Consider the following 23,391-nt stretch of genomic DNA (forward strand, 5'->3'; position numbering starts at 1 on the left):
AAGAAGAGCACCTGTTCCCACAAACTAGGCTGGGGGGGAAAAAAAAAAAAGACATGCTACATAGAGGAACAAAGGATGACACTGAATTTCATCAGCAAGTGGGAGTGCCTGGGTGGCTCAACCTGTTAAGCATCTGCCTTTGGCTCACATCATGACCTTGGGGACCCAGAATGGCACACCATGTTGGGCTTGAGTCTGCTTCTCCCTCTTCCTCCCTGTGTCACTCTCCCTCTCAAATAAATAAATAAAATCTTAGGGGAAACAAACAAACAAACAGTGCAACTGAGAAGACTGGAGCACCATTGTTTAAATACTGGAAGAAAAAACTGTCAAGCTAGAATTCCGTATCCAGGAAAAATAATTTCAAAAACAAAGGCGACATTAGAGATCTATTATACAAATGCCCATACAGTTAATAATACTATAATTTACATTTATAAATTATTAAAAGGATGTTTGTTATGTGCCTTACCACACACAAATATGGGGAAATAACATTTTTAGACTTGCCAAAGCTGCAGTATTCGTCATCAGCAAACCCACACTACAAAAAATGTTAACAGTAATCCTTTGGGAAGAAGGAAAATGATACCTGATGGAAGTCTGGATATGAAATAAACTGATGGGAAGGAGTAATAATAATTATGAAGATAAATACCTACCTCTTTCTCTTATCATTTAAAAGTACTTGAAAAATAACTGGTTATTTAAGTAAAAATAAGAAAGTGCTACAGGGTTTACTACAAGTGTAAAATGTATGGAAACAATAACATAAGATTCAGGAAGGGAGATATGGAAATACATAAGGTTCTTACACTATAGGTAAGTGGTATATCACTTAAAGACAGACAGTGATAAGCTAAAGATATACAGCTAGTCCACGAGTTATGACAGTCCAAGTTGCAATTTTTTTCACTTTACGATGGTTTGAAAATGATATGCACTCAGTAGAAACCATACTTCAAAATTTGAATCGTTATCTCTTCCTGGGTTAGCAATATGTGTTACAATGCCCTCTTGTGATGCTGAGCAGTAGCAGTAAGCTGCAGCTCCTAGTCCACCACACAATCATGAGGGTAAACAACCCATACATTTACAACTATTCTTAACCGTACAACAATTCTGTTGTTCATTTTCAGTACAGTATTCAATAAATTACATGAAATATTAAAAACTTTACTATAAAAGACTTTCTGCTAGATGACTCTGCCTAACTCTAGGCTAATGTAAGTGTTCTGAGTACATTTAAAGTAGGTTAGGATAAGCCATGATGTTCAGTAGGTTAGGTGCATTAAATACACTTTTGACTTATAACATATTCAACTTGCAATAAGTTTAGGGGGATATAACCTCATTGTAAGTCAAGAATGATCTGTATACTATAAACCCCTAAACAGAATTTCTCAACCTTGGAACTACTGACATTCTGGGCAAGGCAAGCCTTTTTGTGGGAGGTCTTGGGTATTGGAAGATGCTTAAGCATCCCTGACTTCTACCCATGGGATGATGGTAACACCCCCACCCCCACAGCATGAAAATCAAAAATGTTTCCAGGCGTTATCAAGTGTCCTCTGGGAAATATGTCAGACCTCTCTGAGGACCATTTCCCATATCAATCACTTAAAGTAAAGCAAAAAGAAAAAAAAAAAAGTTATAGCAAGTAAGCCAAAAACAGATAAAGTGGAATCATAAAAAAAATAATCCAAAAGAAGGCAGAGTAAGAGAGAAAGAAAACAAACAAGAGAAGAAACAGAAAATAGTGCTTGCTTCAGCAGCACACATACTAAAATTGGAATAATACAGAGATGACTAGCATGGCGCCTGCACAAGGATGACACACAAATCCATGAAGTGTTCGATATTTTTTAGGGGGGCCTGGCTTCCTCAGTCAGGACAGCATGCAACTCTTGATCTAGGGATTGTAGTTTAAGCTGCACACTGGGCACAGAACCTACTAAAAAAGACAGGAGGGAAAGAAGTAGGGAGGAAGGGGAAATGGTAAGACGACAGAATGAAAACTAACCAGTTCAAAAATCATATTAAATCTCAGTGAACTAGGAATTGAGGGGAACTTCCTCAATTTGACAAAGACTATCTACAAAACTTCTATAGCTAACATCATAGTTAATGGTGGGAAACCTGAAGCTTTCCCACTAAGATAAGTTATAAAGCAAGAATGTCCCCTCATCACTTTGTTTCAACATCATACTGAAAAGTTCTGGCTAGTGAAATAAGAAAAGGAAATAAAAGGCATACAGATAGGGAAAGAAGAAATAAAACTGTCTTTACAGATATTATGATCATCTATGTAGAAAATCTGAAGGAAATGACAAAAAAGTAGTTTATTTCATTATGCTTAAACAGATCAATCGGTCAAAAGGACTTAATCCTACTCATTTATGTACCCAATAACAAAACTTCCAAGATACATGAAACAAAAATCAGTGTAACTTCAAGGGTAAAGAGACAAACCCACAATTACAGAGATTTTAATACCATATTCTCAATGAGGGAGACAAACCATAAGAGACTCTTAATCTCAGGAAACAAACTGAGGGCTGCTTCGGGGCATAGGATAGGGTGGCTGGGTTATGAACAATGGGAAGGGTATGTGCTATGGTGAGTGCTGTGAACTGATGATTCACAGATCTGTACCCATGAAATAAATAATACATTATATGTTAATAAATAAATAAGTCTTAAAAAAACACACACACACAACTAGACAGAAAATCAGGAGACACTTCGTACTGTAACACTACCAGGTAACTTAACCTGATTTTTACAAAATGCTCCACCCAACAAAGGTAGCATACACCTTCTTTCCATGTTCACAGGAATCATTTACAAAGACAGAACATATTCTGTAAAGCATATTAAGAATTCAAACCAAATGTTCTCAGACCACAATGGAATGAAGTTAGAAATTTAGAATGGGGGGGGAAAAAAGAAAAAGAAATTCATAACAGAAAGATCCCTGTGAAACCACTGAATACTTGGAAACTAAATAACGCATTTCTAAATAACCCCAGGGTCAAAGAAAAAATCAAATAGAAACTAGAAAGTATCTTAAAGTGAATGAAAATTTAAACAAAAAGTCAAAAAATACTGCTAAAACAGCACTTAGAAGAAATGTACTGCACTCAATACGTGTATTAAAATAAAGGTCTCAAATCAATGACCTTAGCTTCCACCCTCAGAAACTAGCAAAAGAGCAATTTAAATCCAAATAAGCAGAAGAAAGGAAATGATCAAGATCAAAGTGAAAATCAATGAAACTGAAACAAAATCAACAGGAAAAAAAAAAAAAAATCAGTGAAACCAAACATTAATTCTTTAACAAAATCAATAGAATTGGTAAGTTTCTAGCCAGACTGATGAGGAAAAAAGTGGGAAGACACAAATGACCGATGTCAGGCACAAGAGAGGAAACATCACCTTAGAGTATTACAAACTTATCAATAAACCTGTCATTTAAGTGAAAAGGACAAATTCCTTGAAAGAAACAAATTTTACCCAAAGCTCACTCAGCAAGAAATAGGTAACCTGAATGACCCTAATACAGAAACTGAACTATAGTCAAAAACCCTTCATACAAAGAAAATTCCAGGGACAGATGGCTTCATTAGTGAATTCTATAAAATATTTAAGGAGGAAATAATACAAACTCTAAACAAATTTTTCCATAATACTGAAGTGGAAGGAATACTTCCCAGCTCATTCTATGAAGCCAGTATTAACCTGATACTAAAACCAGAAAAAGACATTATAGGAGAAGAAAACTACAGACAAATATTCCTTGTGAACAGATATAATCTTCCTAAATAAAAATTTAGCAAAGAGAATTCAACAACACATTAAAAGAATAAAACAGAACCAAATGGGGTTTATCCCAGGAATGCAACCTTGGTTTCAAAATCGATATAATTCATTGCATTAATTTTTTAAAATGCCATGATCACTTCTATACACAGAAAAATCACAAAATCCAACACCCTTTCTAAAAATTCTCAGAAAACTAAAAATATAGAAGGGAATTTCTTCAATTTGATAAAGGGGATCTATCCAAAGCAAAAATCACATCATACTTAAGTGAAATACTGAATGCTTCTCTCTTAAAATTAGGAAGATAGGGATATCTGCTCTCAACGTGCTACCCATCCATTCCTCTACTATTCTAAATACTGCCTTTGTAAGTAAAGTTATATGTATTTCATTAATTTTGCCTCCCAAAGAAATACATTAGCTTTAGCTAAAAAAACAAAAAACCAAAAAAACAAAAAACACAACCCCTTCCCACACAATGAAGTCACATTACTAACGTTCTGCCTTTTTCTGTAAAACTGAACTTAAAGACATTTATCAACTAAATGGATAAGTGCCCATTTGCAATAAATTCCTTTTAGAATTTAATAACATGGTAAAGCTTCGTCTCTTCTGAAAAACAGCTGTGTTAAATTTTCAATGAATAAGAACTCAATCACCCACAGCTTCTCTATCTTAATTGCCTGTAGGGATATGAAGAAAAAAGGGGGTGAGAGGACTTTAATGACTAGAGTAACTAATATCTTAAGACGAAATGTAGAAGTGAAAACAATCTTATTGTAATCTTAATTATATCATACCCATTATAATTCTAAAATACCTGACTTACAAATCAACTTTTGGAAAACAACTCAATTAGAAGTTATATAACACTAATTAGTTCTACTTCATAAAGTAACAAATGTTTAATCTTTTGTTATCTAATTGTTGGTTTTCTGAAACCTTGTTTTAAATTGAGAATTTCCTAATGTTGATTAAGACCATAACCTTCAACATCAACACTAATTTAGGAAGGTGACAGTAACATCAGTAGCTGGCTTGCTCTTAAATATCCAAGCAACAACAGAAATTAGTAGAGAAAATTCAAAACAGTAAGCAAAATAAATCATGACACACAGCTTTAAAAAACATTATTTGATATTCAGTTAATTTATCTATTGACTAACAAAGTCATCTCTGACATTATTTTGCATCTCTTAAATACTAAGAGAGAAAACTTACGTAAAATTTCAAGACACCTATATGTGAAAACCAAGAATCACTGGCTATACAAAGTAAAAACAAGAACATTAAAAAAAAAAAAAAAGCTAGCAAATGGAATCACTCATCCAAGAAATTACACAAAAAGAAAAGGAGTCTCTCTCACCCAGCAAAAAAACAAAAACAAAAACAAAACAAAAATAAAAAACAACCCTGTGCCAGGCTACAGAGCTCTATACTTGAAAAATGCTTGGGAAGCAGTTCCTCTGGAAACTACCAAATTTGAAATGGGCAACACATGAACACTTTACTGCCATAAGTAAAATCAGTATAATGAAAGCAATCACTGGGGTGGGGGTGGGGCACAGAATACTCTGCATTTATCAATATCATCTTTCAGACTTTTAAAATCATCCAGCATCTCCCAGACCCATTTGAGAAGTTCACAGAAACGTATCAAAACCCTCAGGTGTTACAGAAAGGAGGAAAAAGAAAGGTTGAGTACCACTGCTCTAAACCAGGGCTTCTCAAATTCTAAGGTGCATCTAACCACCTAGCACTCTTTCTAAAATGCACATTCTTGATTCAAGAGGTGTAGGATAGGACTTGAAATTCAGGGATTTTATTGAACTATATGCTATATTCACAAACTGAACTTTGAGTAACAAGGTTCTCAACTATGCATTTCACAAAAGGTACCTTTATGGCATAATTACTCTGGAAAATAGTTTAACAGTTTTTTAGAAAAGTTAAACAGTTTTAATATACCCACCATACAATCAAGCCATTTCATCCCCAGGTATTTACCCAAAACAAATGAAAACAGATGTATAAAAATGCTCACAGCAGCTTTATTTGTAATAGCCAAAAACCAATCAACAGATGAGTGAATAAACTGGTATATCTGTAAAATGGACTACTCTTGCAATATGAAGACATGCATTATTGATACATGGTACAGTGTGTATGAATCTCAAACAATTATGCTGAGTGAAAGAAACCAAAGAAGAATAATATGCTTTATGACCCCATTTATATGAAAAGTCTAGAAGATGCAAACCACTAATCTACAGTGACAGCAGATCAGTGACTGCCTGCAAAGAATAGGGGGCTTATAAAGGAGCATGAGGAAACAACTTTTGGAGGTGACAAATATGTTTGTTAACCATGACTGTATTAATAACGTTTTTACAGGTGTATACATACAAACATCAACAAACTGTACATGCTAAGTACATGCAGTTTATTCATCAATATACTTCAATAAATCTATTTTGTTTTTAAAAAGATTTTATTTATTCACTTAAGAGAGAGAGAGCACGCACACAGTGGCACAGAGAGGGAGAAGCAGACCACCCCCCGCTGAAGAGAGAGTCTGATGCAGGGCTTGATCCCAGGACCCCAAGATCATGATCTGAGCTGAAGGCAGATACTCAACCAAATGAGCCATCCAGGCACCCCAATAAATCTATTTTAGAAGCTATCTTTTAAATAAAAACTTCTGGCTAAACAAAATAATGTCACTATAGATAACTATATAAATTCTAACTTTTGAAACTCCATGTAATACTATGATAACAAGAAATATATATTCAGTCTTTGTCCCCATTCCTGGCACAGAGCTCCTAAAACTCTTGGAATTTCCTAAGTGGTAAGTGTGTCTTGATATTCCTAACAAATCCCTTTCAAACACATCTGAGATTATGTTATGAGGTCACTTTTGGAAAGCACCTAAGGATGGAGGTGGTTGCCAGGAGAACCAATCATGTGATTTAAAGGGTTGGAACTTTCAGTCCCACCCCCTAATCTCTGGGGAGAGGAGAAGGACTACAGATCACAGATCAATCACCAATGGCTAATGATCTATCAATCATGTGTATGTAATGAAGACTCCATAAAAAATCCCAAAGGACTGGATTCAGAGAGCTTACAGGCTGATGGATACATGGAGGTAATTGGAGAGGAGCATGCTTCAAGAGGGTATAGACACTCTGTGCCAATTTCTCTTACCCTACCCTATGCATTTCCTTCTACCTGGCTGTTCCTGCTTTTTATCCTTTTATAGTAAACCAGTAACGATCAAGTAAAATGTATCTGAGTTCTGTGAGCAGTTTAGCAAATTAACTGAACCCAAAGAAGTGGTAATTTGATACTCCAATCTATAACCAGTTGGTCAGATGCACATGTGACAATCTGGACTTGTGATTGGCATCTGAACGTGGGGGAGAGGAGCAGTCTTAAAGAACTGAGCTCTTATGGGATCTGATGCTATCTCCAGATTCATCTGAATTGGATATATGCAACTGTATGCCTATACTAAAAATAAGAGTTTCCCCCTTGGGGTGGGGTGGGCAGTGGCAGTGGAAGGTGACTCAGAGAGCCCTTCAGGATCTTTCTTAACTCCAAATAACCACTGAAAACATGTCCTATAGAGTAGGTAAGAAAGCCAGTGGTGGGGCGCCTGGGTGGCTCAGTGGGTTAAAGCCTCTGCCTTCGGCTCAGGTCATGATCCCAGGGTCCTGGGATCGAGCCCCGCATCGGGCTCTCTGCTCAGCAGGGAGCCTGCTTCTCCCTCTCTCTCTGCCTGCCTCTCTGCCTACTTGTAATCTGTGTCTGTCAAATAAATAAATAAAATCTTAAAAAAAAAAAAAAAGGAAAGCCAGTGGTGATCCAGTAATAGAATAACAACAACAACAATAATAATAATACATTATTACTTATAATAACGTAAGAAATCTTACTCTGTTCAGTAAAACCTGCAATTTTGCTAAACTATAAATGTGGTATTGGCAAAATACAAAATTACAATTAGACACCTTTTGAGCAATCAGTCTCACTCCCACCAGTGTCCACTCTCTCAACTACCATTCTCTCCCCAGGAGTGTGTTGCCATCCACCAAACTGGTAAATGATCTCACTTTCTCCCAAAGACAGTCAATCATGCTAGACAGTGAATCATGCTAGATACCTTATCTGAATTAGCCCAATCATACTCCATCTCCAGGAAAGTTAGAAATGAGAGTGAATCACTATTCTCAGCCAGAGTTGGTTGCTTAAACAGATATAAATTTATAAGTTATGGAGTGGCCACCTTGGGCCAACAAGAAGCCAAAGCCTGATAAATTCTTTTACAGAGAAAAATGTAATAAGACTAAAAATATTTTAAGAAAATTAGTATTTCATTACAAATGGGGTACATTCCACGAATGTTGGTTTGGTTCAATATTATAATTCATCAATAATGAAAAGATCTGAAGGGAAAATTTCCATAAATTCCAAGAAGGCACTTAAAAATATTCAAGACTCATTCATGATAGAAACACTGGAGATTTTACATATATTTTTATTAATCACATATATTATTACATTCTATTGTAAATGCCTACTGTGGTTTTTTTTTTAAAGATTTTATTTATTTATTTGACAGAGAGAGTGACAGCCAGAGAGGGAACACAAGCAGGGGCAGTGGGAGAGGGAGAAGCAGGCTTCCCACTGAGCAAGGAGCCTGATGTGGGGCTCAATCCCAGGACCCTGGAATCATGACCTGCGCCAAAGGCAGACACTTAACAACTTAGCCACTCAAGTACCCCTGTGTTTTCTTTCTTTAATATTTATTTATTTAGAGAGAGAGGGAGAGAGACGGAGGGAAAAAGCAAAGGAGTTGGGGGGTGGGGAGGACTATGTGCAGAGGGAGAGACAGAATCTTAAGCAGGCTCCACGCCCAGCACCAAGCCCAACACTGGTAAGAGATCATGATCTGAGCTGAAACCAAGAGTCAGATGCTCATCCAACTGAGCCAACCAGGTGCCTCCTTATTTTGTTTTCTCCATCTGTAGATCAGTTTAGGAGAATCTACATCTTATTTAATGGAGAAACACTATAGGCAGTCACACTGAAGAAACAAAACAAAGATGCACATTATCTTCACTATTCAACGTGGAATGGAAATTTTAAATAAGGGAAGGCAATTAGAAGCAAACTACTTGGAAAAGCAGAGGTAAATTACCTCTGTAAGCAAACGATATGGTATCTGTATAATAACTCAATAGAATCAATGCAAAAACAAGAACAATCAGGTAACTTAAAGTAGGGTATAAAGTTAACATATAAAAAGTTTTTTGAAATACAAACAATAACAAGCTATAAAGTATAATGGGGAAAAAAGGTGACATTTACAATAGTAACCAAGTGATAAAATTATCCTAGAAATAAGCTTAACCAAAAACAAGCTTAACCAAAAGCAAAGCAAATGGAAGAAAATGCTCCTGAAAAATAAATATAAGCAGACTTCAACAAATGAAGAGACAAACTATGTTCTTGAATAAGAAGTCAACATCACAAAGATGTCAATTTTCTATAAGTTAATTTATAAATGTAAGGTAAATGCCAATAAAAACTCCAATATTTTCTTCCTCGAGCTAGACAAAATATATAAAGTTCATATGGAAAAATAAGCAACAATAGTAAGGAAAACTCTGAAAAAGGAGAGCAGTAAGAATGGGAGAAGTAACTAACCTCACCATAAACTTTTAAAATTTATAAATATATGATAAAACAATGAAAGGATTAGAACAGTAAATCTTCAAAAAATTTTAAAAATAAAACAGTAAATCTTCAATGAAACAAAACAGAAAATTAAAAAATAAATCCAAATGCCTAACGAATTTCAAAAATGATGAAAGTGGCATCTCAAACCAGGAAGAAAATATTTTTTTAAAAAATGCTGTTTGGACAACTGTACATCCATTTAGATGAGGAAAAAAAAATGGACCCATATACAGAGCCATGTGAACCAGAACAAACTACACAAGTTCTACAAGAAAACAAGGTAATAACCTGAGAGAGGAGGCAAAACACCTCAATTTCAATTAAAAAACTGAAGCATTTTTTATTAAGAACTAAAAACTCTGGCTACATAACAACCAATATTCATCAAAAGGGAACTGATTAATTACCATAAATAGATACAATGAAACACAACCTAGATATAGTATCAATAAATTAAAATCAATGCCTATCCCACCAGCATTTTTTAAACAACTGTATTTATGCTTTAAATTCCCTTGTTTTGAGGAATCACTATTCCTTCCTTCCAAACTCTCTTTACACTAATGATTAAAATGCAAACCGCAATCCTCGTATACCATCCAACTCTCAGCCTACACTGCCTACAGCTAATCCAGTAATGGCCAAGATGATTCAGGCTGGGCCAGTCTTTCCACAGATTTTTCAATCTGAAAGGGACAGGTTAAAAACCAAATGTTTCTCTCTTTCTCTCTCTCTCTCTCTCTCTCTCACACACACACACACACACACACTCCCCTATATATATATATGTATCTATAAATATTCAAGTACAGAAGGGGAAAAGGAAGAAAGTACATCCACCTAAGGGTCAACCACGGATATCTCAGAATGGCAGAACTGGAAGGAATCTACATTTCCCTCTTTATAAATTTTTGGTATATTCTGAAATTTTTACAAATCAGCATATAAAGGACATTATAATTAAAAGGTCTGTATTTTAAAAACATAAAACAAGGTGGATGTTTTGGGGTTTTACTTTTCCAATCTACAGAAATACTAGCTACCTTACGATATGTTCAAATGGCTAAGCACATCTCCAATGATCATTCTGTACTGCTTTACCACTCCACAGAACGAATACCTTCCTGTGCCACTGTTCTAAATACAAACCGACAGTAATAAAGGCAAACAATATCTAAATATTAATTCTGTGCTTAAAATAATTCTTATATTCAATATACTTATATTCCTCAGTGACATGCTTCCATGTAAAAATTCTGCATTTCACAACAATGTAAATTCAGTATAAAGCTTTTAAAATGCCTTAGAATTCTCAGAAAATTTAGAACTTTGTGATTCAAGTGCAATGAGGATTAATAATGAGATAAATAATCTGTATTATCTCCTAAAACGTAATTCTTAACCTCCTTCAGGTCATTTACTTCATTAATAATCTGATGATGAGGGGAATAATCAGGAGACATACATATATAACTGGTTAAAAAAGAAAAAAAATCAGTAAGTTCACAGACCCCATTAAGTCTATCTCAGTACCAGAGACTTCAATTAAGAATCCCTGATATAAAATTAAGACTTAATTGAAATCCCCTAATCCACAAGGCATCCAAATTGTCTTGTCACAAATCTGCTGAAAATACATAACTAGAAATCACATTTCCAGTTGCACTGGCTTTATAACTAGCCTAGTCTCCACTCTGCTGCCTTTGCTGCGGCTGCTCCTGATGCCGCCACCACCACCAACTTCTGCACCCATGCGATGCTCTCCACAATCCATTCAGTGAGATTTTACAAATAACAAACCCAATGATGTACCCTCCAAAACCACAGCTCCCTATTATCAAGATTAAACCTATATTCTCTAAATGAGGGAAATTACATATATATAGTTTAATATCACTAGCTACCTATCACTGCATAACTAGTAAATAATATATAACATATGTTGCTGAATCAGAACACTGTTTTTCACACTGTGTTTTGAATTTCTAGTGAATCATAAAATCAGTAAGTAGTTCGTTGAACAAAATAGAAATGGGAAGGGGGAAACATATGTATAGCCAATCCTCATTACTCTCAAATTCTGTGTTTGCAAATTCACCTCACAAAAATCTGTGACCCCCAAATCACTATGTGCAGTACTTTCCACAGTCATTCAAAGAATGTACAGAGCTGCATTTGAGTCACCCCAGTCATCTGTTCCCAACTGGAGGTCAAAAAAGGTGACACTCTTTGTTTCAGCTCTCACACTGTAAACAAGTGTACTTCTAATGTCCTTTTTAGTGCCACTTTTTCGCATTTTTGTGGGTTTTTTGTTGATGTCATTGTTTATAGGCTCCCCAAGTGCTCAAGTGCTGTCTAGTGTTCCTAAGCACAAGAAGGCTGTGATGCACCTTACAGAGAAAATATTTGTGGGTTTTTTTTTTTAATTTATTTATTTGACAGACAGAGATTACAAGTAGGCAGAGAGGCAGGCAGAGAGAGAGGGGGAAGCAGGCTCCCCGTCAAGCAGAGAGCCCGATGCGGGGCTTGATCCCAGGACCCTGGGATCACGACCTGAGCTGAAGGCAGAGGCTTTAACCCATCGAGCCACCCAGGCGCCCCAAGAAAATACGTGTGTTAAGACAAGCTTCATTCTGGGGGCACCTGGGTGGCTCAGTGGGTTAAAGCCTCTGCCTTCGGCTCAGGTCATGATCCCAGAGTCCTGGGATCATGCCCCGCATCGGGCTCTCTGCTTGGCGGGGAGCCTGCTTCCTCCTCTCTCTCTGCCTGCCTCTCTGCCTACTTGTGATCTCTGTCACATAAATAAATAAAATCTTTAAAAGAAAAAAAAAAAGACAAGCTTCATTCAGGCACAAGTTAGAGTGCTGCTGGCTGTTGAGTTCAATGCCTAGAATCAACAATGTATGTTAAAGTATCTTTAAAACGGAAACATACATAAAACAAGATTATGCATTGATTTGGTTGATAAAAATATTGTGACAAGAGGTTCACAGGATTCCAGCCCTGTATCTCCTTTAGGAGCAATGGTTCAGTAGTCCCTAATTCACTGTTCATGGCAACTTTACAGAACATAACTATGGGGGGAAAAAAGTCAACTGTTCATTTGCGTGGGTGTGCGTTGTGTCAAGCTGAACTTTATTTCAGTTATACATATACACAATGAATCAATTTTAAAAAGCTTAAAAGCTCAAGAATTAATCAGAGCAGAGAGAAATACCTCTGACAGGAGTGGTAAAATGGCAAGGTAGACAGGCCGGGGACATGGGCACACACACTAACCCCTTTTTCTACCTAGAATCAAAATCACCCATCAATTGTGATTCTGTTGCTAAAGCTGGGGTAAGGTCTACACATCTACTTTACAAAAGCATCCCAGATTATTCTATGTGGTCAAGATGAGAACTGCTATTCTCCCTCATAAATTGGTAGTTTTCAAAGGCTGTCCAGTGGGACAGGCATCATGAGGAACATGCTAAAAATACAGATTCCCAGGCCCCATTCCAAACCCACTACAAACTACAATTATCAGAATGGAGCCCAGTGATCAGTGTTTTTAACAAGCCCTCCAGGTGATTCTGATGCATGACAAAGTTTGAGAATCACTGACCTAAATCTTTTGTTACTTCTTTAGGAGGTATTCTGAAAGCCCTGATGAACTAACTCTAAGTTGGTTGAGTTAGTTGATGAGCTGATACATCAAACAAAGCTGAAAAAGAACTACTACTGATTGAAGCACCGATAATGTATAGAAAACCATCTAAGTACTTTATGGAAAGTGTCTTCTGTGCTTTAAACCAAAATAAATAAAATCTTTGCATATTACTTGTATAATAATGAAGCAGTACTATTTCTTTAGGTCATCCTCCATATCACAAAGTTTCTTTTCCCAGAGCTCTTCAAACAGGAATTGTTTTTTTGTTTGTTTGTTTGTTTGTTTGTTTTTTGTTTTAAAGAGAGTGGGGATAGGGAAGGGGAGATGGAAAGAGTGAATCTTGAGCATCAGCATGGAGCCTGTTGGGGCACTCCATCTCACAACCCTGAGGTCATGATCTTAGCCAAAACCAGGAGTCAGATGCTTAGCCAAATGAGCCACCCAGGCATAGCTCTTAACACAAGTTTGCCTACCCTAAAAGGTGACTCTACACTAGATCACAACTCCTCAACCCTCTAACAATTCTGTGGGGCATCACACGCTGTCCAAGATGAAAAGTAATGACATGCACCTAAAAAAACCTCATGGCTTCCTGGCATATGAAATAACTTCAAAACTAATTTGTAAAAAATAATTCAGTAGCATCTTATACTCAATTAGCTGTTGCATGAACTCAAACATACTCTTGTTCAAATCATGTCCCTTTGTGACACAAATTTCCAGAATATCATTTCTATCTTCTATCTAACACATTAAACTTTATACAGAGTCATCCATGTATAACTCTTTTCTATGGGACTATAAACTGCCTGAAGGCAGGTACATTTTATCCCTTTCTGTAATCTGAAGTACACAGCAGGTGGTGTTTATTCCACCAGCAAATATTTACTGAATAACTACCATATGTCATTCACTGTACCAGATGATAGATACAAAAGTACAGACATGGCCCATGTATTCATGGATATGTATGCTGGATGAATAAGCACGCACTTTAATGAAAGTTTTAGAGAGTACAATCTGTATGAAAGATCCAGCTTACCAACATGATAACCAGAAATAAACCGCTTTCTTCAAAACAGTAGACTACTGTTGCTCTTCTGACCAAAACTTCTATTTAAGGCCATAAACAACTCAGAGAGAAAATACACTGACAAGCCACTTAATCAATTGTTAATCTGACTTTAAAATATTTACCTTGTATATAAGAAAATAAACAGAAGTCCTATGTATAACGCAAGGCTTACAGACAGCCAAACTGCCACATGGGGATAAAAGATTAAGGATTCATATCCAAACTTTAAAATGATTCAACCACAAAGCTACAATTCGCCAATTCCCAATTCCTCAGAGATTTTAAAGGAAAAAAATTTTAAATCAAAATTACTTGACTTTATGATGCTAGATTAAGAAACTAACTCTAAGATCACATATTATAAAATACAGGAAATATTTGCCTTCATGTAGTAAAAAGGATTTGTTCACAAGTTTTTTAGGATAAACATACACGATACTAACAATAGATGCCTCTGTAGAGTGTCTGGGGATTGTGGGGAAGGAAGGACAACTTACTTTTCATGTATCAATCTGTGCTATTAAGTTTTTATATTTAAATCATGTGGGTCTATTATTTTTCAATGTAAAAAAACCTAGCAAATGCCTTAAACATGAAGGTAACATATTGTTTATAGTAGCATCTCCTTTGTAATAATGGAAATAAAATCTTTAGCCTGACCATATATATTTGGGACAAAGATGACACAGGAATAGGATTGCCACTTGGGCCAAAGAAAATCTTGAGGTGTTCTGAACCTCAAGTCACAGACCCCCCAAAAAGAATGGAGGGGTCCATAAACTTGGGTGAGAAAATAATCATTTCTCTAATTCCACTAACTTCTACCAAATTTAACATTTCCTTCAATTACTAATGTCAGCAAAAGGCAAAATAGTAGTACTGGTAACATTAGGACTAGCAACACAACAGAAATCACAGATCATTTCATTGTCATATTAACAGTGGTTGCACTTGTTGAAATATTATTTATACTTATCACTACTTCAAATTAGACTCAACTCTAGATCCTGTCAGTATGTTAATAAGGCATGTAAATCACAAATTGTTTTAATATTTTGATAACCTTCAATACAATTGGTTTATATGATTTTATTTTATGCATTTAAAACATCATTCTGATTCAGGCCCTCTGCCCATTTTTTTTTATTCTTTCTGGAACTGAGCTGTGAAGTTCTTTATATATTTTGGATACTAACCCTCTACTAGATATGTCATTTGGACATATCTTCTCCCATTCAGTACATTGTCTTGTCATTTTGCTGATGATCTCTTGAGCTATACAAAAGCTTTTCATTTTGGTGTAGTCTCGATAGCTTATTTTTGCTTTTGTTTCCCTTGCCTCAGGAGACATATGTAGAAAATTGTTTCTATCACCCATATCAGGGACATTATTACTGCTTATGTTTTCTTCTGGGAGTTTTAAGTCTCACATTTAGGTCTTCAATCTATTCTGAGTTTATTTTTGTATATGGTACAAGGAAATGCTCCAGTTTTCCCACTGTATATTCTTGCCTCCTTTGTCGTAGATTAGTTGACCATACAAGCACAGGCTTACTTCTGGGGTTTCTAATCTATTCCATTGATCTATGTGTCTATTTTTATATCTGTACCATACTGTTTCAATTACTACAGTTTTGTAGTATTATATCTTGAAGGCTGGGATTATGATGCCTCCACCTTTGCTCTTCTTTCTCAAGACTTCTTTAGCTATTCAAGGTTTTTCTGGTTCCATACAAATGTTAGCATTATTTGTCCTAATTCTGTGAAAAATGCTATTGGTATTTTGATAGAGACTGCATTAAATCTACACATGGCTTTGGGTAGTGTTAACTTTTTTTTCTTTTTTTTTTAAGTTGACTCCATTTCTGCTGTGGAGCCCAACGCAGGGCTTGAACTCATGACCCTGAGATCAAGTGACCCTGAGATTAAGACCTGAATGAACTGAAATCAAGAGTCAGATGCTTAACCAACTGAGCCACCCAGACACCTCAGTTGTACAAAACATTTTAACAACATTAGTTCTTCCAACCCATCAGCACAGAATATCTTTTCCTTGTTTGTGTCACCTTTAATTTCTCTCATTATTGTTTTATAGTGCTCAGAGTACAGGTCTTTCACCTCCTTGGTTAAGGTTATTCCTAGGTATCTTATTCTTTTTGGCACAACAGACATTTTTCCAAATACATACAAATGGCCAAAGACACACGAAAAGATGTTCAACATCATTATTCATCAGGGAAATGCCAGTCAAAACCACAATGAGATATTACCTTACACCCATCAGAATGGCTACAATCAAAAAGACAAGAAATAACAAGTGCTGGTGAGAGTACAGAGAGAAAGGAACCCCTATGCACTGTTGGTGCGAATGTAAATAGGGACAGTCACAGTGGAAAAGAGTAGCAAAAGAAAATAAAGTAGAACTACCATATGATTCAGTAATTCCCCTCCTGGGTATTTACACAAAGAAAACAAAACCACTAATTTAAAAAGATACATGCACCTCTGTGTTTACTGCAGCTTTATTTACAAGCCAATATCCAAGATACGGAAGCAACCCAAGTGTCCATAAGTAGATGAACAGAGCTCGGCAGGAAGGCTTCCTCCCTCTTCCACTCCTCCTCTTTGTGTTCCCTCTCATTGTGTCTCTCTCTGTCAAATGAATAAATAAAATCTTAAAAAAAAAAAAAGGGATCTTGCCATTTTTGCAACATCCTGGGTAGACTTAGAAAGTATAATGCTAAGTGAAATAAGTTAGACATAGACAAATACTATCTGATTTCACTCATGTGGAATTTGAGGGAAAAAAAACCAAATGAACAAAGAAAAAAAGGGACAAACAAAACAAAACAAACAAAAAACCCAGACTCCTAAATACAGAGAACAAACTGATGGTTGCAGTGGGGAGGGCAAAGGTAGAAAGGGAAATAAAGGGGATTAAGAGTACACTTATCTTGATGAGCACAGAGGAATGTATACAATTGCTGAACCACTATATTGTATACCTGAAACTAATTTAACAATGTATGTTAATTATACTTAAAAAAAATAATAAATCATTTCGAGTTTTACCAGACTGCAAAGTCCAAGTCACAAAAGATTAAGTAAGGAGCCTTAGAAAATGGTTCTTAAATCAGATGCAACAGTCCCCATTTGGAAATTAAAGGAGAAATTTCGGGGGGTTATGCCAATTGGAATGCTACCAGAAATTAGCAGGCAGGGTATCAATAAACTTCCTGCTATGCCTGTGACAGTCTCATACTTCCAACAAATTGCCAAAAACGTGTCAGTCAAGAAACACCTCAAGGATCAAACAAATGGCAAGAATACCCTCCTCAGTACCATGCTTTCCAAAGTTTCTAAACTTAAATGTTTATCCCGGAGTGCACTGGTTTATTAGAACATCTCTCTTCGGGGCACCTGGGTGGCTCAGTGGGTTAAGCCTCTGCCTTCGGCTCAGGTCATGATCTCAGGGTCCTGGGATGGAGCCCCGCATTGGGCTCTCTGCTCGGCAGGGAGCCTGCTTCCTCCCCTCTCTGCCTGCTGCTCTGCCTACTTGTAATCTCTCTCTCTGTTAAATAAATAAATTAAATCTTTAAAAAAAAAAAAGAACATCTCTCTTCATTTAATTCTCTAGTGTATACCACCCACTGAACAGATTTCTATCACTAAAATTGACTTTCCCCCATAACCAACGAAATAATCCAAGAAAAAAAAAATCACTTCTAAAAACAAATACAATATTTATCAATTATTCACGAGTCAATTACTACTCTGAGGATTAGCTAAAGAGTCAATTTTCTTTGTTGTTAATTTTCAAAGTCTTTAATTTTCTTAAAATCATTTGGACTGTTAAATGCTCTGTCAGAAAGAGAGATAGGAGGAAAATGTACATATCAATTTGCTAAAGTTTGAAAACTATAAAAATATATGTAAATGACTGAAGAAAAAAATATGAAACTATACCTCAAAATAACATATGGAAATACTCTGTATCTTTTACTTTTCCATATTCCTTCATATTATCCTGTACAACTGAAAACTATTATTAATAAAAAAAAAGCAGTTGCCTGTATAAGACACTGACTTAAGTCCATTAAAAATGTTAATCTTTCAGATTATCTTTTGAGATACTCCTCATTAAACAGATGAAGCAAAGTGGCTCAATGAGATGAAGTAATTTATCCTGCCCAGAGGGAAAGTGGCAGAGGCCATGACTGGAACCTAAGCCACAATTCTAAAGTACTAACTTCATCAAATTAGCACTACAAGTAAGAGCTGCTTGTGGACTCCCCAACCTCATATCCTTTGTCTACACTCCTCTCCAAAAAAGGAAGTGAGAAAGCTGGAAGTAAAGATATGAGTTAGAGAGTTAGCAGAGAGCCTGACTCTTCCAATCTGCATTCTTCTGACTGCACAGTGACACTAGTGGGCAAGAAAAAAGAAACCAAAAAGCATATATAAGGAAGTGGTGCTAAGGAAAATCTGTAAGTGGCATCATCTTCCTCCACTTATTAATCCCACAAAGAACAGTGCTGCATGGTAGCCTAGACAAACCCAAAGTTTTGTTTCACTGAAGTGGAGAGAAGGAAAAATATAAACAGGCATCAATTTTAAGATAAAATCAAATAATCGTGACGGACCTACTGTTATCTACGTTGGTCTCCTTCCTGGCTTATTCCTACCTATCATCCTTTCCTCCTCATGCTACCCCTACACATCCATTACTGTTTTTCTACCTCAACTTTACTTGTAATGAAATGAAGATGTAGAGCTGTATGTTTAATAATACAATCAAATTCAATCCCAGTGTCCAATATATTGTCAATGCCTATATTATAAACTTTCTATCACCTAAGTGTCTGGATAGGTATCCAGCCTATGGTGAGTAAAATGAAGACTGTACCTTCCTTAAGGTATCTCGTCTAATTGGGAAAATAAGGGTCTATCTTCTCACTCTCTCATGCATATATCCATATCCATCCATCCACACACAAATGCACACACCTCTCAAGTGAGAGTCATGAGATACCAGAAAATTAAAATAAACTTATATGGTATGGGCTAAAAAGTATGCCAAAATTCAGAACATTTACAGCAATGAGTAAGATGAGTAAAGACAGTGAAAGAAAACTTCATGAAAGCAAGGGAACTGATCACACCAAAACATACAGAGTGGACTTCTCCACTGATCTCTAGGAAAAATCAGTATCAAATAGTAGAAAAATGTAACTGAATCTCTCAAAAAAAAAAAAAAAAAAAGACTCTAAACCAAATTAACAGCATTGTAGTAAGTAACTTTTTAAAGAGTTAAAGCTTACCTACTAGTAGCTTCCTAACATTTAGTCTCTCACTTGTTAGTTCTTTTCATCTACTTAATATTCTGGATAATATGCCTAGTAGGTAGAAATGTGGATTCACAGATGCAAGTAATTTTTAGACCCAAAGGCACTTTAAAGGTCACTCAATCCAATTCTATTTCACAAATGAGGAAACTAAGGGCCAGGAAGGTTAAATAGTATCTTTGAGGTCACACAAAATACATCCCTTACTACTCTGAAAATTAGTATGAAAGGTATGCTTTCTTTAAAAAGATTTTGGAGACTTCTTTTATAGTCCTTAATTTAAATTTCCTTTAAAATTTGCAATACACACCTTACCATTTTATTATAAAATAGGCAAAACATTCTTACCTCATTAAAACACTTTACAAACTTAAGGTTTATAAAAACACCCTAAATGTGCAAATTCACCTTGGGTCAAACCATGGATTAAAACAATTTAACGATTTAACTTCACAACTTTTGGTAATTCTGTTACATACACACTATTGTAAGTCTCTAAAGGGCAGCTACCCAGCTAAAGCCTCATTCTCAAGTGTAGCCCTTAACAGCACGTAAATACTAATCACTATCCCTGTCCCCCGTCAGACTGTCAGACTTACAGGTACATAGATACCTGAAGCAAGCCAAACCAATAATGTTCTTTAACACCAGGATCTGGGATTTGGAAATGAAAAAAATTTAACAGTGATGAGAATAATAGCTAATATTTACTGACTGCTTATTGAATGCCACAAATTGTCCCAAGTGCACCACAATTCATATTCTCAACAACCCTATGTGATTTTATAGATCAAGTTAACCTGCCAGGGGACTCAAAACCATTTCTGTTCTGGCTCCAGAACATATACACTTAACTACTACCTCTCAACTACTACCTCTTACCTACTACCTTAACTATACTACTCTCAAAAGATTGGGAATTGTTAGTTCAGTGATGTTAATGTCACTTGCTGCTAAGGGCCCATAGCTTGCCCTGGTTCCAGGCATTCCCAAGCCTTCACTGTTCAAAAGCCTTCTTTGGAAATCTTTGAGGCAACATCCAGGAATCAAAGAAACCAGATTTGGTTTTTTGTTTCTGTTACTTGAAACTAACCTAATGATTCCACCTGTTACATATTTTTAGGCCTCATTTTTAGAAAAATGATACTGATGAAACCTAAATTTATACCATAGATAAATCATTCCTTTACATTTTTTAAAAAGAGAAATGCGTTTACAAAAGGCATTCACTTCAAACCTTCTTTTGTATCATTCCCTGAGGCAAAACCTTTTTTTTTAAAGATTTATTTATTTCTGGGGGGGGGGGGAGTGCGAGCACACCACATGCACACAAGCAGGGGGAGCAGCAGGGAGAGGGAGAAGCAGGCTCCCTGCTGAGCAAGGAGCCCCAGATCATGACCTAGGGTTGAAGCAGATGCTTAACAGACTGAGCCACCTAAGTGCCCGAGGCAAAAACTTTCAATGACTCTTCCTTGTTACAGAATAATAAGTGAGATGAGTGGAAATGTAATAAACCTTAGGTATCACCCAGTTCTCTTTTTATAGATGAAGCAATACAATAGTAAAGATCAGAGCCCTAGAGTAAATCACTCATAGGGTTTGAGTTCAAATACTGTTTTGTTATGTTCTAACTCAGGCAGGGGTGACCTTGGGCAAGACACTTAAATCTCCAAAGCCTCGGTTTCTTTTGGAAAAGAGATAATACACTACTACACACCCTGTTGTTATAATGAGTTCTAAACCATCTACTGAATTTAACAAAGTACCTGGCACATACTCAACACACACTCAATAAATGGTAACTGTGATGGTAGTGATGAATGATCTGATGCTCAGAGAAGGCAGGGAACTTTCCCAGATCATCTGGCTACTAAGAACAGAAACAAAACTAGAAACAGACTTCACACTTGCAAGTCAATGCTCTTTTTTCTATACCATCCTATAATTTCCTGGATCTAACGTTCGAAACTATCTACAATCTGGTATAATTCTACCCTTTTTTCAACCTTGTTACCACCCTAACTTTTATTCATTCATTCACCAAATATTTATTGAGGGTTTTCTTTGTTCTGAACAGTTTCTAGTGTTGAAGATATAGCATAGAACAAAAGAAGGGGAAGAAAAATAAAAGCCACCTGCGTATCCAAAAAAATGGGGAGAAAGAGCTAAGAGAATGACCAGATCAGAAATGACAAAGGGCTCCCCTCCTTAAGTTTCTATCAGCAGGGGATAACGGATTGAAAAGCACAGATAAAATACACATAACATGGAAGAACCTTCCTTTAGTCTACTTAACATCCCCAGAAATTTTTTTTTTTTTTAAGACTTATTTATGTGAGAAAGAAAGAGGATGTGCATGAGCATGCGGTGGGGAGGGGCAAAGAGAGAAGAGAAGCTTAAGCCAACTCTGCACAGAGCACAGAGCCCCACACAGGGCTTGATCTCAAAACCCTGAGATCGCAACATGAGCCTAAACCAAGAGCCTAAATCAAGAGACAGACGCTTAACCAACTGTGCCACCCGGGCACCCCAACATCCATAGAAATTGCTTTAAACATTACTTCACTCAAGTATTTGTTTCAACACACACTGTACAACCAAACCTGAAAGCCCAAGTTGTTAAATCTCTCTCCAACCCCTCTATACATTCTAGAAACAATTTTCTCTCTTAACTATACTGACGTTTAGATTTTTATAATGCTCTTTGTCAGGTCAACTTAACCTGATAGTTTATGCTAACTTTCCAGATATGTTTTTGACTTCAATGACTCATTTATGTTCTCTCTAGTCAAGATCTGTATTGTATTCTTTTAATTTTAATCCTAATCCTAAAACTCCAGCGCACAGCCTTACAAATACTTTTAGACATATTTGCCTCTTTAAAATAGTTACTAATGTCTAGGACATCGGGGTGGCTCAGCTGGTTAAGCCGCAGCCTTCAGCTCAGGCCATGATCCCAGGGTCCTGGGATAGAGTCCCACATCGGGCTCCTTGCTCCACAAGGAGCCTTCTCTCCGCCTCTGCCTGCTTGTGTATGCGTGCGTGCGTGCGCTCGCTCTCTCTCTCTCTCTCTCTCTCTCTGACAAATAAATAAATAAATAAATAAAGTCTTTAAAAAAAAATACTTCACGAATGTCATATTTAAGTAACACCTGGCACTCAGATGATACCTGGTAAGTATTTGCTTTTGTTGAAAGAATAAATGTTAAATGTTTTTACAAGATCAATTTACAAAATTGTATTTTATATCCTCTCTAGAACCCTATCATGATCTATGAAATGTATCCGTGCCAAAAGAACTTTGAAATGTGAGAAAGACTGAATATATTCCTACTCTATCATTGAAAATATCCCTTAAAATATTAAGAGAATACAAAAATTAGACAACTAAAACATAAAAGGAGAAAAAGTAATTCAAATCAGTCACGGTCTTTTTCTTTAAAAATAAGCAGAAACACCTGCTTCATGTAGAGTTTGGTTCAAGGTACATGTACTACAAAAAGATATCTTACATAAACCTACATACACCTGTGAAGAATAATTAACACAAGACAAGGTATGCAGCCATACCTTATGCATAAAAAAATTCTGTATTTAAAAGAGCCTCTCACTCAAGAGAGGGGGAAAAAAAAAGGCTTGGCATTTATGTATATGTTATACCAAAGTAAGAAACCAAAAAGAATTCCCCTAAGAATAACTTACCAAATTCTGCTAATGAATTTTATACACACACACACCTACACACA

At 36.2% G+C, this 23,391-nt stretch overlaps 1 protein-coding gene and 1 non-coding gene across 4 annotated transcripts in view; one reads left to right on the forward strand and one right to left on the reverse strand.

Annotated features, from left to right (window-relative positions):
- Positions 1–23,391, reverse strand: part of EPC2 (enhancer of polycomb homolog 2) — a 110,787-nt gene that overhangs the window by 82,656 nt on the left and 4,740 nt on the right. The gene's annotated exons all lie outside the window — the stretch shown is intronic.
- LOC116866961 lies at positions 1,760–1,866 on the forward strand. Its single transcript, XR_004382524.1, has one exon. It is a non-coding gene; the product is annotated as a U6 spliceosomal RNA (small nuclear RNA).

Source organism: Lontra canadensis, unplaced genomic scaffold (assembly GCF_010015895.1).
Source record: "Lontra canadensis isolate GAN:19392208 unplaced genomic scaffold, GSC_riverotter_1.0 scaffold11, whole genome shotgun sequence".
Classification (NCBI taxonomy): domain Eukaryota; kingdom Metazoa; phylum Chordata; class Mammalia; order Carnivora; family Mustelidae; genus Lontra; species Lontra canadensis.